The sequence below is a fragment of the Gossypium hirsutum genome, chromosome A13 (assembly GCF_007990345.1).
Source record: "Gossypium hirsutum isolate 1008001.06 chromosome A13, Gossypium_hirsutum_v2.1, whole genome shotgun sequence".
Lineage (NCBI taxonomy): Eukaryota > Viridiplantae > Streptophyta > Magnoliopsida > Malvales > Malvaceae > Gossypium > Gossypium hirsutum.
In genome coordinates this window covers 96,021,954-96,036,672 of record NC_053436.1, presented here as the reverse complement: position 1 = coordinate 96,036,672, position 14,719 = coordinate 96,021,954, and the positions used below count along the sequence as shown (strand labels likewise).

The 14,719-nt window shown below is 35.9% G+C and overlaps 1 non-coding gene across 1 annotated transcript; it reads left to right on the top strand.

The window, feature by feature from the left end:
* Nucleotides 1–3,292: 3,292 nt before the first annotated feature.
* LOC121213251 (small nucleolar RNA R71) lies at nucleotides 3,293–3,398 on the top strand. Its single transcript, XR_005908633.1, has one exon. It is a non-coding gene; the product is annotated as a small nucleolar RNA R71 (small nucleolar RNA).
* The last annotated feature ends 11,321 nt before the right edge of the window (nucleotides 3,399–14,719 follow it).

Genomic DNA, 14,719 nt, shown 5'->3' with positions numbered 1-14,719 from the left:
CTGCAGCCCAGCCGATACAGTGGCCCGCAATTAAAGGTCGGGCCCAAAGTATCTGGAAAAGTTATTTCTAGGGCCCACGGGGAAACTGTAGGAGGGGGTGACGGATTTTTGCGGTTGGACCCGCAGAAGATGACGCTCCCTTCCGTTTCTTGAAAGCAGGGACATCGGCCTTCTTTCCTCGTGAAGACGACATTAAAAGCCTGTAATATAAAGAATAATAATAGGTAAACGAATTCGAAGAAGTAAAAAGTCATGAATTCGAACTAACTATTTTAGCCAAGACTACTAATATGAAGCAAACTCAACCAAAATAACAATGAGAATGAGAATAGAAATGTAATGGGTATGAGGTTTTCCTAATCTCAATTTAACACAGAATGTATGATAAATAATCTAGGAATGCGAATTAAATGATAGACATTGGCATGGTAATAGCATGAGAAGAAGCATAGTAATGTCATGACTAACCTAAGAATGCAAATTAAATGATAGAATAATGAGCAAAATGAAGAATAGTACAAAAGGTATGAAGATGATGTTGATACTAAGCATTAGAAATAAGTAAAATAGAAGTGAAAAGAGTAAACAAACGCTAGGAGAGAGAGATTGAACGTCAAAAATGGAGTGGGAAGTGGCGCACGGGCGTGGCAAGGAGGCCATGTGGAGTTGCAGCAGCTAGGGTTAGGTTTTTTGAATGGGGAAGAAAGTGAATAGTGCAGGGTATTTATAGATTTTGGGCCACACGACCATGGCACACACCCGTGTTCCCAAATTTTTGCCCATGTGTTTCGCGTTTTTCCTATTTGGGCGATTCTGAAATTCGTCCCATGCCCGTGTACCTCGGGCGTGTGGGTTCACACGGCTGTGTCGCACGACCGTGTCTAGCTTCGTTCGCATCTCTCACACCCGGGTAGGAAATCCCCACCCCCGTGTCAATCTAATAGGTTCGACCACGGGTGTGAGACACGGGCGTGTCGCACGCCCGTGCTAGTTTCTCAGTTTCAACCATGGGTCTTCCACATGGACGTGTCGCACGCCCATATTGTTTTGGCAGGCTTGACCACGGCTATGTCGCACAGCCGTTGCGTTTTATTGTAACCCGCGTTTGGGGAAATCCTTGCCCTATTTTCACACGGCCATAAGCACGCCCGTGTGCTTGGCCATGTCTTTGTGGAAAACCTGTGTTCAAGAGCTCCGTTAGTGAGTTAGATGTTGAAGAATAAATTTTTAAAGAAGTTAATACAGTTCGTGTTCGGATTGCCTCCCGAGAAGCGCTTATTTATAGTCTAAGCTCGACTTACCTCTCTGTTGAATGATCATGGTGGTTCAAGGATTTTATACTCTTCATTCCTGTTATCAATCTTAAAATAAAGTTTTAAACAGGTGTTGTTTACCTTAAAAGTGCCGAACTTTGGATGACTCACCTCCACCGTACCGAATGGAAAAATGCTGAGTACCGTAAGAGGGATTTCTTCATTTGGTGTGGTAGTGACAATGTGGGGATCTGCAGCATCTAATAAGACTTTATCTCCAACTTTAAGTTGATTTGGAGAGGTATTAAGCTCGTCTTGGCGTTGTTTCAATTTATAGTATGTTCTCGGTTTATGTGTTCGCCATTCATCTAGCTCCTCTATCTCCAGCCTTCGTTTTTTATGAATAGATCTTTTACTATTGTTTGAGAGTGGGTTATGTATTTCCTTCAGACTTATCTCCTACAAAGTGGGTTGTATTATGCGGTCAGTTTTAATAGAATGGTTCAGATGATCACCTTCAATTTCTGATGTGTTGTCAGAATTGCGAGCTTGAAGGGTGAGTGTTTCGTCTCTTACGCGAAGCGTGAGCTCACTTGTGCCAACATCAATAATTGTTTTAGCAGTTGCTAGAAAGGGCCTTACCAGAATTAAAGGAGTTTTGCTATCCTCATCTATGTCTAAAACAATGAAGTAAACGGGAAATATAAATTTATCGATTTTTACTAGCACATCTTCAATAATACCCCTAGGAAATCTTATAGTTTTATCTGCTAGTTGAATGCTCATCCTAGTCTGTTTGGGTTTCCCGAGACCTAGTTGTTTAAACATTTTATAAGGCATGACATTGATACTAGCCCCTAAATAAGCTAATGCATTATTAACATCTAAACTACCAATTAAGCAAGGAATCGTAAAACTCCCTGGATCTTTTAGTTTGTTCGGTAGCTTATTTTTCAGAATAGCTGAGCACACTGCGTTTAGCTCCACATGCGATGCCTCGTCCAACTTTCGCCTATTTGCTAAAAGCTCTTTTAAGAATTTCATTACATTTGGCATCTGAGATAGGGCTTCAATAAACGGTAAGTTAATATGTAATTTTTTTTAAGAGTTTAAGGAATTTACCAAATTGTTCATCTAAACGATCTTTCCTTGTCGAGTTGGGGTATGGCACACGAGGTTTATATTCGACATTCACCGTTTTGTTTTTATTGTTATCTACCTCACCTTAAACTTTGCTTACCACAGTTTCTTGCCTCGGTTCTGGTTCAGGCTCAACAACTCCTTCTTCATCTTGAATATTAATTACATTTAGTTGTTCCCTTGGGTTGGGTTCAGTATTACTTGGCAAGCTACCTTGTGGTCGTTCGAAAATTAGTTTGGAAAGCTGGCCTATCTGAGTTTCGAGCCCTTGGATCGACGCTTGTTGATTTTTAAGTGCTGTCTCGGTGTTCTAGAAATGAGTTTCTGACACCGAAATAAACTTTGAGAGCATCTCTTCAAGGTTCAGCTTCTTTTCCTGTTGGTAGGGTGGTTGTTGGTAGCCTGTAGGTGGTTGTGGTATTTGATTTACTTGACCGCTCCACGAGAGATTGGGGCGGTTCCTCCAACCTGCATTGTAAGTGTTACTATATAGATTATTTTGAGGTCGAGAATTATTACTCATGTAGTTTAATTGCTCGTTATCCAAGTTGTGGCCATAAGGTTGATATTCCGAATGGCTTGTTCCACCTCCACTTGCTTCACACTGCATTACTGGGTGAACCTGCGAAGAACTAAGAAAACCACCAATCTTTTTATTTAAGAGTTCGATCTGATTAAAGAGCATGGTGACCGAATCAACGTTATAAACGACGGCTGTTTTTGTTAGCTTTGTCCTCATGACTCGCCACTGATAGTTATTTAGTAACATCTTCTCTATAAACTCATAGGCATCTTCAGGTGTTTTATTATTGATGGTTCCGCCAGCAGTTGCGTCAACCATTTTTCGAGTCAAAGGATTCAGGCCATTATGGAACGTTTGAACCTGTAGCCAAAGTGGTAACCCATGATGAGGGCACCTTCTCAAAAGGTCCTTGTATCTCTCCCATGCATCGTAAGTGTTTCTAAATCCATCTGCACAAAAGAAGAGATATCATTACATAATTTAGCCGTTTTAGCCGACGAAAAATATTTTAGTAAAAATTTTTCTGTCATTTGTTCCCATGTAGTGATTGACCCTCTTGGTAACGAGTTCAACCACTGTTTAGCTTTCTTCCTCAATGAAAAAGGGAATAACAGAAGACGAATGGCATCATCAGAGACACCATTAATTTTAAATGTATCGCATAGTTCTAAGAAGTTGGCTAAATGAGCGTTGGGATCCTCATCCTGCAAACCATCAAACTGAACAAATTGTTTTATCATTTGAATAGTGTTAGGTTTTAATTCAAAAGTATTTGTAGCTACAGCAGGTCTAACTATGCTGGATTCAGTTCCTGTTAAAAAAAGGTTTAGCATAATCATACATAGTGCGTGAAGCAGGATTTTGATTAACCGCAATTGCAGGAGGTAGTTGATTGCCTTGGTTTTTAGCCATCTCTTTGGTTGGGGGTTGAGTATCGTCTTCTTGCTCGTTCTCTGTGTATCTTAAGCTTCGCCTTATTTTTCTTTGATTTTTGCGAACTGTACGATCAATTTCTTCGTCAAAAAGTAATGGTCCTGACGGATTTCTTCTAGTCATAAACTATAAAAACCTGCCAAGAGAAGGAAAAAGTAAATTAATAAATAACAAAAAAATTTAAATTAAATTGCAAGAAAAATAAATGGCTAAAGTAATAAAAATTGAGCGTTCCTAATATCTTAGTTCCCCGGCAACGACGCCAAAAATTTGATCACATGGTTTCGTGATAGGTTTTAAATATTTATAATTACTCGTTCTTGAACTAACTATTATCGCGATGTAGGCAAGTGTACCTATCGAACAGCAGTATAGTTTTAGCAAGACTAGATTGTCGAACCCAAAGGAACTAAAAGTACTAGTAATGACTGTCTTTTTATTATCTAGCCTAAGAATAAAGAGGTTTTTGTTTTAACTAACTAATTATCTAAACTAAGAACGCACAGAGAACGGAATTGGGGAATTGCTTTTGGAAAAATCAATTGAATGAAAACAATACCTAAAGAAAAATCCACCTAGACTGTACTTGTTATTCTGGCTCCGAATCGGACGATTTATTCATTTAACTTGCTCCGTAGAGATCCTTAAGTTATGTTATTATCCCTATTCAAGACTAATAACGTCTAATCCCTAGATTGAATAACCGAGAATTTTCTCTAATTAACACTCTAGGGTTGCATTAACTCGATCTATAGATCCTCTTATTAGGTTTCACCCTAATCCGGCAAAATCTTGTCACCCTATGTCTAGGCGCGCAATCAACTCCGCTTAATTATGACAAATGTACACTTAGACAAGGTCTATTCCTCCTCTGAACTTATCTTGAATCAGTATCCTGGGATATCAAAACAAGAATTAAGAACACATAATTAAGAACACATAATTAAGAACAAGTCAAATATTTATCATACAATTCAGAAAATAATAACAAGATTCGTCTTAGGTTTCATTCCCCTTAGGTATTTAGGGGATTTAGTTCATAACTAAATAAGAAAACATCTCAAAATAATAAAGAATACAAAACATAAAGAAAACCCAAAACTCTTGAAGGCGAATTGAGGAAAGATCTTTAGTCTTGATGATGAATCCGACTACTTGAATGAATCAATGGGCTTTCTTGGAGTAATTCCTTACCCCCTACTCTATCCTCCTTTTCTTCCTTCTCTAGGGTGTATTTATAGGCTTTGGAATGCCTAAAAGACCTCAAAATTAGCCTTTTCCGAATTAGACTCAACTTGGGCTCGACAGGGACACGCCCGTGTGCAATTACTTTAGGCCATGCTCGAGCCTGTCAAATTGACATGGTCGTGTGGTCTGCTCGTGTGAGGAGGTCCAGGCCGTGTTGATTTCGTACTTTGGCCCATTTTCTCTATTTTTGGCCCGTTTCTCGTTCCTTTGGCTCTCCTATGCTCTCCTAAGTGTAAAACATGAAATTAAAGCATTAGGAGCATCGAATTCACCAATTCTAATGGAAAATCATCCATAAAATGCATTAAACATGGGGTAAAAATATGTATAAATTACGGTTTATCAACTATTAAGTTGAAATTTAACTCCTTTTGCACCACACACTGTTGGAACCCTCATGGAATTCACTATCTTGATCTTCCTCAGTTCTTTCTCAACATTGATTACCAAGATTCTGAGCAGTACCTTTGTAATACCCTATACCCGACCCAGTTGTTGAGTTTGAATATCAGGTTGCCACACCACCGTTACACATCATACACATTATATAATGTCATATTATTAAGTTAAAAAACCTTTTATCTTAGCATTTGTATGGGTTTAGGGTCAAACATGTATCAAACATCATTAAAACATGCCAAACATACTTCAAATAAACTTATGATAACAATTAAACATGTATTAGGACCACTTAGTAAAATTCCAAAGCAAGTTACGTAGGTATCGATACTGAAACTAAGGTATCGATAATTTCCTTATATGGTATCGATATTGCTTGAAAAACCAGTACCAAATCAATATTTTATTTCTCGCCTAAAATCTAAAGACAAGAAAATATCAGTGCATTTCGATAAGTATCGATTATTTTACCACAAGTATCAATACTCGTGATACGATATCGATACTCGTGATACGATATCGATACAAAATTATAATATTGACTTCTTGCACTTCCGAAAATCACAAAGGTATCATTTTTAAAACCCAAATATCAAAACCTCTACTGTAGACATAAAAAATACAACATAATAAGGCAAATTATCCATTCTAATCATAAAACGTTCAACATATAACTAATACATCGTTAAATACACATCAAAATAACCATAATAAATGATCAATCATAAAAAACATGTCCGAATAAACAAGTGACATAACAATAGCAATATCTATAAACCCTAAGAATAAATAAGCTATGAAAATAACCAAAACATCAGGGAAACATTTATGCAACAAGTTTACCACATTGCATTTATTTCCCCAAAACATAATCGAATGAATTAACACCTACGAAGTAATGCAAAAGTCTTGCTTGGATCACTCCTTCAGAACTACACCGCTCAAACCGAAACTCAATTAGTCTACAATGGTTTAAATAGGAGTGGGTAAGCTTAACAAGCTCAGTGAATGTTTAGAAAAACTATCATACAAACGTATCATCATGCAATATCAAATAACCATTTAGCACAATTACAATATTTAAACCCCTAGTGTCATGTTATTTGTCCATGCATTATCTATTGACTTCGTTACATAATAATCACATAACATTTAAGCATATAACATAATACTCATAATCATATTTAAAGATAATTTGACACTTGAGCTATGAAACATAAAAGTGGGCTATATCACCACTCATCGGATACACGTATCTCCAACACACCAAAAGACTCATAGACTTGAACATATCCCAAAAAGTGAAGCATAAAGCTAACACTCTCCAACATACCAAACATGTCCCGTTGAACGTCCCTTATCTCTCCAACATGTCTGAGGGCCTCAATACCCAAATCACATAAAACATATAAGTGAGTATTCACAATCCTATAACATGCCAACTATATCCAATGGTCTTTATGTTCACAAGGCCAAAATATTCATTATTAAACATACATATTACTTAGCGTTTGCTGCACCTTTCACTGCATAATCACATTATAATAATAACATATTCACTGTCACATGGCACGTATAACATGCCCACAAACTACTCTTTCACAATAGTTATCATAAGCTTATTGCATATATCATAATATCACATTTTAATCCACAATTTCACAACACATTTTCACATACAAAATCATAAGTATGACAAAGCATACACTTGAAATTTATAGTAGGGGTTTACACTATTTTTAAATTCCCAATTAACGCAATGAATCACGTCTACAAGCAGTGATTCCAAACACTCACCAATACACTTTCGCCAAAAAGTCAAAAGCTTAAACTAGCCTTTCCTTTAACTCATAAAAGGTTTTAATGAATCCAAAGTTTCAACACAATAATTCACATAATAACACAACCAAAAATCAGCCAAGGATCCACCTTAAACAATAAAAAAACATAAGCCTAAGCTATGTTTTCAAGTAACCGAAATTTGTAACATAACCAACTTGAAATCCAAATGTCTCGGTCTATACTTATACTTTTTTCTTAAAATGAATTACATTCATCTAATTATTCACCTACGACTAATTCTCAACCTTTAAACTACGCAAAACTACTCAATTCGTGGTATCGACATTTTTCGACATCTTTTGGCAATTTTTACGAAAATTCATTAAAACTCAAGAAATCTTTAAAGAAGCTTCAAAGTAAGTTTAGAAGCCTTCTAATTATATTAGAACTAATTTAAAAATACTTTGAAACCATATTTTTACCCAAAATCTTGAAATCCATCATTAATAACCCAATTTTCAACTTTTATTTAAAACATGTAATTTAACGGCTAAAAACTCAATTTAAAGGATCAAATAACATCAAAAACTAATAAGTAATCAAATAATTACCTTAGTTGATGAAAATCTGAACGTTTAATTTAAAACTCGAAAAACCCAAAAATTCAACAATGGAGAAATCTATAGTGTTTTGGGTATTCCTCTTAAAGTTCTATGGAGGTTTAAGGCTTGGTTGTTGATAAAAATCAAAGGAATATAGTTTGGGAATTAAAATTAAATGAGAGGAACTTTTGAAGAGTAAGGGACGGCAACACAAAACAAAGAAGAAGAAGTGTAAAACCCTCACCCGTATTCAACGCCGAAATAGGGGTTACGGAGCATTACCAGGCTTATTACACAATTAAACATACATTTCACATACATTTCACATACATTTTCAAATTTCATGTAATCATCATTCAACATCGTTCACATTGTCCCTAATACGAGCCTACAAGGCCCAAAACATGCATTAGGAGTGGTTCGAGACTAAATCGATAACTCAGAAATTTTTTAGAACACTTAGAAAATTTTGTAAAATACAGGGGACACACACCCGTGTGGCCCAATTGTGTGTCTCAAACTGCCAAAGACACGTCTGCGTCACAGGCTATATGGATATTCGAAATGGGATCACATTGTCGTGTCCCTGCCCGTATTCGACCCCGTGTAACTCTTTGACTTGGGTCACACGGCCAACCACACACCCGTGTGATGAGCTCGTATGCCATTCGAAATGGCCACACACGCCCGTGTGCCAGGCTGTGTGCTAGGCCGTGCCAATCCTGTAGGGTATATTGACTTATGCCACATGGCCAATTCACACGCCTGGGTGCTAGGCCGTGTGGAGCATACTGACTTGATTTCTAAATCAACACCTAGGGACACACGGCCGTGTCACCAGCCCGTGTGTCACACTTGACTGAGACACACGCCCGTGTCTCTGCCTGTGTGACAAAAATAGGCTATTTACTAAGCCATCTTGCCACCCAAATTTGGATACACTTATACCAAACCAAATAACACATAATATGACATAAATAGGCATTCAACCAACCTCAACCAAGCATAAATCACACCATTTCAATACCAATATATACAAGGCACACAAATACCACAATATGCCATTCAATTTCATACCAAACGTCACTTTCACAAATCATCAATGTGGACATTTCTCATTATGCATCATTTTGCCTAAACTTATAAGCATACCAATTTTCAAATATCAACCATTTACCACAATCATTTGTATAACAATTATCAACACAAGACAAAGGTCGTTTACATATATATATACAACCAAAATAAGCCAACTCACATGGCTATATACAAAACCAAACACTAAACATTTACAAGCCAATCCAAATGGCCAAATTCATTACTAAACTATATACCAAAATGACCAAAGCTCCTATACATGCCATATATCCCAAAAACATAGATTCAAAAATACCAAAGTGATAGCTTGATAAAGTGATAAGGTCTCCGAAAATTCCTGTAACACCCCAAACCCGGCCCAGACGTTATGGCCGAATCTGACGTGCCACATTGGAGTTGAAAACCCACGTTCCATTTTAGTGTTTTAAAAACCATATATTTTGTTGAGTTAACAAAGTGTATGGGAGCTGGGCACCAGGTAGGTATCCGAGACAGAGGAGGTGAGCCATGAAGGCTGCTTAAGTACCAAGCTCTTTGATTGGATCCAATCCTAGACATGCCCACAACCATAGCCACACTTTGTTATATCGAGTTTAAATTTGTTTAAGTGGACGTCTTTGATAAATCGATTAATCGTGGCGTTGAGATATTTTGAAATCAAGTATCGTTTTGAAAACACGTCCTAAGTCTAGCCCATTTGAATAATTATCAACCAGGTTTAAAGTTATTAAAATTAAAATAATCCCGAAAAAAATAAAAGGAAAGTTAAAATGACCTTATTACAACCCAAAAATAAATAATAATTAAAGGAAATTTAATGAAAACCAACACTTATTTAAAAGTCCAAAGGCGATCACCGTGGCTACTCTAAATCCCCTCCAGCCCAAGTCCCCACATCATGGCTCACCTGCAAGGTTAAGGAAAGGGGGTGAGTTTGGAAACTCAATGTGCAACAAGCCCCTTTCAGAGCCCAAAACAATAACAGCTTGTTGGGCCTAAGCCCAAATCCAATCTCAACATGTACTAGGCCGTAGACCTTTTCATATTTCATATTTCATAACACCGGGCCGAAACCTTTTCATATTTCACATTACTGGGCCGAAGCCTTTACTGTAAACGGTATGGCCCATAGGCCCATTTCAATATCACATGTAATGTCAATAAAAGAATGCAAGCCCATTTGGGGAGACTACTCAACCCACCATCTGTTACTCTCCACCCGTACCAACCAACACACCATATGGGGATTAACTCAACCCACCCCGCCATAACTCTCCACTGGCAGCATAGCTGCTTTATCATATATTTGGAGGCCTAGCCTCTTTTAATTACTGGGGCAAAGCCCTTTTAATAATTGGGGCATAAGCCCTTTATCATAACTGGGGCATAAGCCCTTTTACACTTCCTCCATCCATATATAAACCCAACCCAATGCATTTATGAATACATCATGTGCATATCATACATATCATGTGCATATCATACATGTCATGTGCATATCATACATACCATGTTTATCAAAATCCCATGTATTAAATTCATATATAAACCCTAGGGGTATAATGGTCATTTTTACCTAGGGGCAAAACGGTCATTTTCATATTATAATGGTAATATCATAATTTTACCGAAAATTAGGGTTTCCATGTTCATTAACGGTTACTAACAATTCATGGGTGCAAACAGTGATTCTGGCCCATTTTTAGCGAAATCGAGTTATTGGGCCTAAAAACCCCTAATGGGCCCTACTTAGCCAATTTCGTCATCTAGGCCCATTTAGCCTATATTCCGTAACAGTTTTATCAGTCACGATGTGCAATTTAACAGGCTCTCATTTTCTACCAATTTTACCCAAATGGGTCCGAAAGCCCAATGGGCCCCACTTCAGCCCCTCGAGGCCCAACTTACCGAGAACGCCAAAAATCACATTCTTACCGTTTCCATTGTTCCCGATCACCATATCATCGATTCTAACTAACTAGTGAGCGTTCGCTTGCTCACAAGTCCTCGAAATGCCTGAATTTCGACATTTCGACTTTTCGGCATTTATCACTTTAAGCTATGAAAAAGGGTTCGTTACACACCTGTTTGGCGATATTCCTCGACGAGATCTCCTACAAGATTTCTCCTATATTCCACCTTTAATAAATCAGCTTCCATTAATTAACCCAAAACAAGAACCATCTTATATTAGTACTTACACATTAGGCCACCATCCAAAATGGCCTTAAGAACCTTACCTTGCCGATATTGATTGACTAGATCTAGCCGCTCAGGAGATCCAAGTTGATTCAAGTCGACACTACGCCTTGCTGCTCCTCCACTATAGAAATTATAAAAATATTAAAAGAAGAACCCCAAAAACCTATACCCATATTCGGCCACCTCCCTAAATTATAGGGTTTCAGCTTTTGCCATCAGTTACTCTAGGAGTCATTTAGAGTTTGAGCACTTACCATAGTCTTTCTTCTCTTGAATCCGTACGCCTAAAAGGTGAGGGAATTGAACACCAACAAGTGAAAAGAAATATAGAGTTGCTGGTCAACAAAGATTCGGCACCCCCACTAGCTTCACTGATTTCGACTTTTGGGTCACTGAAGAAAAAGTGGTTATGGACCAAAAAGGGTGTTGACAAAAGAGTTGAAAGGCTTTTTAAAATAACAATAATCGGCTAAAAAGAAAAAGAACAAGTGTATACCTTTATAAAGAAATCGACTTCCTTTGACTCCTTCGGGATTTGGCTTGTTGCTATTCGGTTAGCAATGAAAAGAATGATAGGTTCAGATTTTACTATAAATGAAAGAGAGGAAGAATGAGAGGTAGAGAGTTTGTGGAAGAAATAATGGAAGAGAAAAGAGAGGGATTAGCTTAAGAACAAATCGGCAAGAGGAGAAATAAAAGAGAAGAGGGGAATAGATGAGAGAAGGAAAGAAAATAATAAAAAAAATGAGAGAATTGTTCAGCTTTTGGGAAAAATAGAAAAAAATAAGAGCAAAAAGAAATAAGATAAGATTAAAATAAAATAAAATCATTTTCCAATTTTAATTCCTTTCTTATCTCCTTAATCCATGGCCAAAATCAAAGTTTGAATTTAATTCAAACTCTCCACTGCTGAGCAGCAGTCCACCACTTAGCCGACTACTCCTGCAGCTGGTAGCGTTTCAATCCCGTACGGTCCTTCCCACGCACGTTTAGCAAAAAGAAGCACCCTTTTGCGCATAACGTTGTTCAAACCTGGGACCTCCAGGTTGCCACTGGGACACACATTAGTTTTCAATAATATACCCTCCCATTTTATCTTAAAGGCCAGATTAAAACAATTTTTTCCTAGAGTTTAAACACCAAAACAACAATACTTTTATAAATATTATTTTTTTCCTATATAATAATAATAATTATAAAAATTTTATAAAAATTTCAAATATCAATAATACAGTAAATAATAATAATAATTTTCAAAAAAAAATTCAAACATACTTACAGTAATATTTTTCTAATAATAATAATTTTATCTCATAATACTAATTAAAATTTCATAAAAATTTAAAATATCATTAATAATAAATATAGTAAAAATTTTCTAGTAGTAAAAATTCTTTCTTAAACGATAATAATTAAAACTTCTTAATTATTCAGGTTTTCTTCTATCCGAATCCCAGACTCAAAGCCCAACTCTTCTAGGCCCAATTTTTGGGGTGTTACAATTCCCAAATCTGAGCTAGCTTTGATTTCACTATAAAACATAGAAAATAAACAATATAAGCTATAAAGCTTAGTAAGTTTGTATAAAAATATAACTCAACTTACCATATATGCATAATTTAAGTAATTTATACATAACATAACATGTCTCATAATGATTCACCAACCTACCACATTTTCATTCACCAAGTAAATTATGAATTTCATAAAATTTCCTCATTTCAATGCTTATACGTTTCATGTACATACCTATACCATCTCATATCAAATTCATATTCAACCACATCTCTGATATACTTGTTGAACCATTTGGAATACTATCGGATACTAGGGAATCTCGCATCCTAAGTGCCATATATATAGCCGAAGCTATCTAAATCTCATATCACATATAATGCTCACTCTCAAGCTATCAATGGGTCTGTTCACATAAGCTGACGGTCATGACGAAGCTACACAGTGCTCCTCACACAAGCTGACAAGTATCCGCAACACTTGCCAGATAACTCAGCCACCGGTAGGACATACGAACCAGCACCCAAATCACATAATCCCTAATGACATGTCATTTGTATCCTAATCTATTCCTAGGTTCAACTGGGATTTCCTATTTGCCGAATCGTCATCAAACATGTCCGTAAGGTCATATACACAATTTATGCAATAATAAAGCATTTAAAACACAATTATAACAATGTTTATTACATACGAACTTACCTCGATAGCAAAAAGGTGAAATAAGTCAATTAATCAGATGCTTTGTTTTACCCCCAATCTAAATTCAAATTTTTCTTTTTTTGATCTAAATGTAATCAAAATTAACTTATTTAATTATCATTCTATTCAATCTAGTCCAAAATACACATTAAGTCAACTTTACATTTTTTCCCCAAATATGTCAACATTTTTACAATTTAGTCCTTATCTCATAAAAATACAAATTCATACAATTCAACCTATACCCATGCTAGCCAAATTTTAATTAAGTCCCTAGAAGCCCATATTTTTCATTTATTTCACAATTTAACCACAAAATTTTTAATATTTCTCAATTAAATCCCAAAACGACAATTTTGTCAAAAATCACTTTACAAATGTTGTTTATCTAACAACAAGCATGCATTTACTATCATCAAACATCAAAATACACACATATTCATCAATGAAAAAACCCTAAAAATTTAACAATTTTTCTAATTAGTCCCTGGGTTAGCTAAATTAAGCTACAACGATCTCAAAACATAGAAATCATTAAAAACGGGACTAAAATCATACCTTAATGAGTTATATAAGCTTGCCTGAATGAAAGCCCTAAGAATGGCTTTCTCTCTAGCTAAATTCGGCTAAAGGAAGAAGATGAGCATCAAATTATGGTTTTTGTTTTATTTAATTTACCTTAAATAACCAAATTACCTATTTAACCTTAAGTTAAAATATTAAAATCAGTTAATATATGTCCATAAATGTCCACTAACATTAACAATGGTCTAATTACCACATAAGGACCTTCACTTTAATATTTCATAGCTATTAGACACCTTTAGCTAATAGAACACAAGTTTTACATTTTACGCGATTTAGTCATTTTTATTAAATTAAGCACTTAAATGATAAAATTTCTTAACGAATTTTTCACACAATCATATTATCATGCTGTAGACATTAAAATAATAATAAAATAATTATTTCAACCTCAGATTTGTAGTCCCAAAACTACTGTTCTGATTTGACTAAAAACGGGTTGTTATAATAAGTTAACGTAACTTTAATATAGATGGATGGGGAAATAGGGTATTTTAAAACTTTTTTATAATTGATTTATAACTGCTCTTAATTTGAACCCTTTTACAAAGTAGTCCTTATTTTAAAATTGAAAGTCTTTTGAACTTTTTTTTAAATTGATTTAATTTTCTAAAAACCATAGACAAAAGCATTCCCGATTACCATTTTTAAGAAATTCCCGAGCACTCTAGAGCTAAAATTCTTATTTTACCCTCAAAACTTCTAGGCCCTATTTTGAGGTGTAATAGTCTTTAAAC